Below are 2,879 nucleotides of genomic sequence, written 5' to 3' on the forward strand. Positions count from 1 at the left end.
CAGCTCACTGCAAGCTCCGCCTCCCGGGTTTACGCCATTCTCCTGCCTCAGCCTCCCGAGTAGCTGGGACTACAGGCGCCTGCCACCTCGCCCGGCTAGTTTTTTGTATTTTTTAGTAGAGACAGGGTTTCACTGTGTTAGCCAGGATGGTCTCGATCTCCTGACCTCGTGATCCACCCATCTCGGCCTCCCAAAGTGCTGGGATTACAGGCTTGAGCCACCGCGCCCGGCCAATTATTCTTTTTAAACATTTTGAATGTGAAATGTATAGGCATTGTGATATACAAATCTCAGCTGTACAACTTTAAAAAATGACTAAAACTGTCTAACGCGACCCCCATCACAATATAGAGAACATTTCTGTTTTTCCAGAAAGTTCCATCATATCCCCTCTCCCTCAATCCTCCCTTTACCCCTATAAGGCTATGACTGATCTGCTGTCATCTCTATAGATTAAATCTGCCTTTCCTAGAGCTTCATCTAAATGGCCTCATACAATATGTATTCTTTGGTGTCTGGCTTCGTTCATGCAGCGTGATGTTTTGGAGATTTGTCTATACGGTTGTGTGTATCTGTAGTTTGTTCCTTTCTAATAGTATACAATTTTATTGTAAGAATATACTGCTTAGTTTAGGCATTCTCCTATTGATGAATGTTTGGGTTGCTTCTAGTTTGGAGTTGTTACAACCAAAGAAGCTCTGAACATTTGCAATTTGCAAGTGTTTGTGACTTTTTGTGGACCAATGTTTTTATTCCTGAGTAAATACCTATGAGTGGAATGGCTGGATCAAAGGGTTAAGTGTGTGTTGAAATATATCAGAAACTTCCAACTCTTTTTCTGAAGTGGTTGTACCATTTTATATTGTGTCACGCCAATGTGTGACAGTTTCAGTGGCTTCACGTCGTCACCAACACTGTATTACCAATCTTGTCAATTGTGGCTCTTCTTATAGGGGTTGTGGTGGTTTCTCCTGACAGTTTTAATCTGTCTTTCCCTCATGATTAATGATGTTGAGTACCTCTCCATGTGCTTTTTGGACATGTAGATACCTTCCTTTGTGAGGTGTCCATTCTAGCCACTGACACATTTAATTGGGTCGTCTGTCGTCTTATTAGTGAATTATGAGAGGGTTTTATATATTTTGGATTTAAGTGTTTTGGATTTAAGAGGTTGTTATCTGCTGGTCAGAAAAGGCTTCTCAGAATATGTCTCCAAAAATTTTCCTACAGTCAGTCATGTCAAAGCTTTCCCTTTAGAAAAGGGTTGAGGAAAGCTGAAGAGGAATCTTCAGATGACGAAGATGAAAATACTGGGATGGTGGCCAGGCACGGTGACTCAAGCCTGTAATCCCAGCACTTCGGGAGATTATTAGAATATTCTAATAATCTAGAATATTCTTCTTTTATGATTGCCTGCTGTATCTTCCCTAAGGAACATTCCAGGTTGCAGTTGTGCAGATACTCTTTTATGTGTTCTTCCAAAAACTTTGTTTCAGCTTTTACATTTAGATCTGTGATTCATCTCCAGTGAAGTATGACACGTGTGCCTCTTGACAAACCAAGCCTGATGCCTTAAACACGTGGGATGCCGTCTTGCCTCACGATAAGTGCCCCCAGGCACTTCGAGTCCAGAAGGCAGGACCACTACTGCCTCCTTTTCATCTCATTATCCAGATAAGTACAGGAAGTGCAGGTTATCCTTGATGTAGTGGCCTTTCTGCCTTCCAGAGCAAAAACTTTCACCAGAGACCTGTAATGAAACCTTCTAAACATGTCTTCTATTATTGTGTCACACTGGCCCTGGTGATACAGGTGGTGACGGAGAAAGAACATTTGCTTTATAGGCCAGAGTTTGGATTTCTACCTTCTTGTTCATTGGTTGTGTGAACCTGGATAACTTACTTAATATCTCTGAGCCTCATTTAAAAAGATCCCTGCATAGAGATTCAACCTCTGTGCCTTGAACTTAGTAAGTGCTCAGTAAATGTCAGCACCCTTGCCGACCTGCACCACTCCCCTCGACCCCCATCAGTAAACATACCAGAACCCCAGTGTAGAATGAAATGTGCTTTGTGAAATTGCTGAAACCCAGTGTGTGAACTTTTTCACAAAGTATCAATGTTTCCATAATTTAAACTACTTTATTGGAATAACTACATTAGGAAATATATGATACATGCCAAAGCTTGCGTTTAGGTTGAAATTAATGGTATCGATCAGTAGCTATATATTTCCATTTATCACATTTCACTTGTTAGTATATATTTTTATACATTATTTAAAATCAGCAAAGTTATATAGTAAAATAAAAAATGCAGGGCTCAGATCCCTTGGGCAGTTATCATGTAGTGGGGTTGCCTTATACGTCTGCAGTTTGTAAGGAAAGTTTTCAAAATTTTGAGATTGGAGATTGCATCCTAACCCCATTCCTTGTCCTGTGCAGAGGAACTCAAACTTGTGCCATTTGATTTTGAGGTGTTTTGTCATGTAGTAGTAGGAATCAGAATATAATAAAATATCTCTGCATCTTATCGACAATGCTTACTATAGCACCAGGATGTCCTAATGCCAGCCACGTCGCTTCAGCCCAGTTCTAGCCATACAAGACGCCTTGTGCGGCCATTAATGTTGAGAGTAAAAGAAATGTAGAATAAATGGGACCAAAAGGAAATGAAAATTGTTGATATCGTAAAGGTGCTTCATTGGCCTCCAGTAAATCCCACCAAATATTTTGGTTGAGCTGGAAGCAAAGACCATTTTGATGTTCACAATGGCCTCTAGTAAATCCCACCAAATATTTTGCCACCTTCATTGGCCTCCAGTGAATCCCACCAAATATTTTGGTTGAGCTGGAAGCAAAGACCATTTTGATGTTCACA

Source organism: Colobus angolensis, unplaced genomic scaffold (assembly GCF_000951035.1).
Source record: "Colobus angolensis palliatus isolate OR3802 unplaced genomic scaffold, Cang.pa_1.0 Scaffold188, whole genome shotgun sequence".
In the NCBI taxonomy this organism is placed as follows: Eukaryota; Metazoa; Chordata; class Mammalia; order Primates; family Cercopithecidae; genus Colobus; species Colobus angolensis.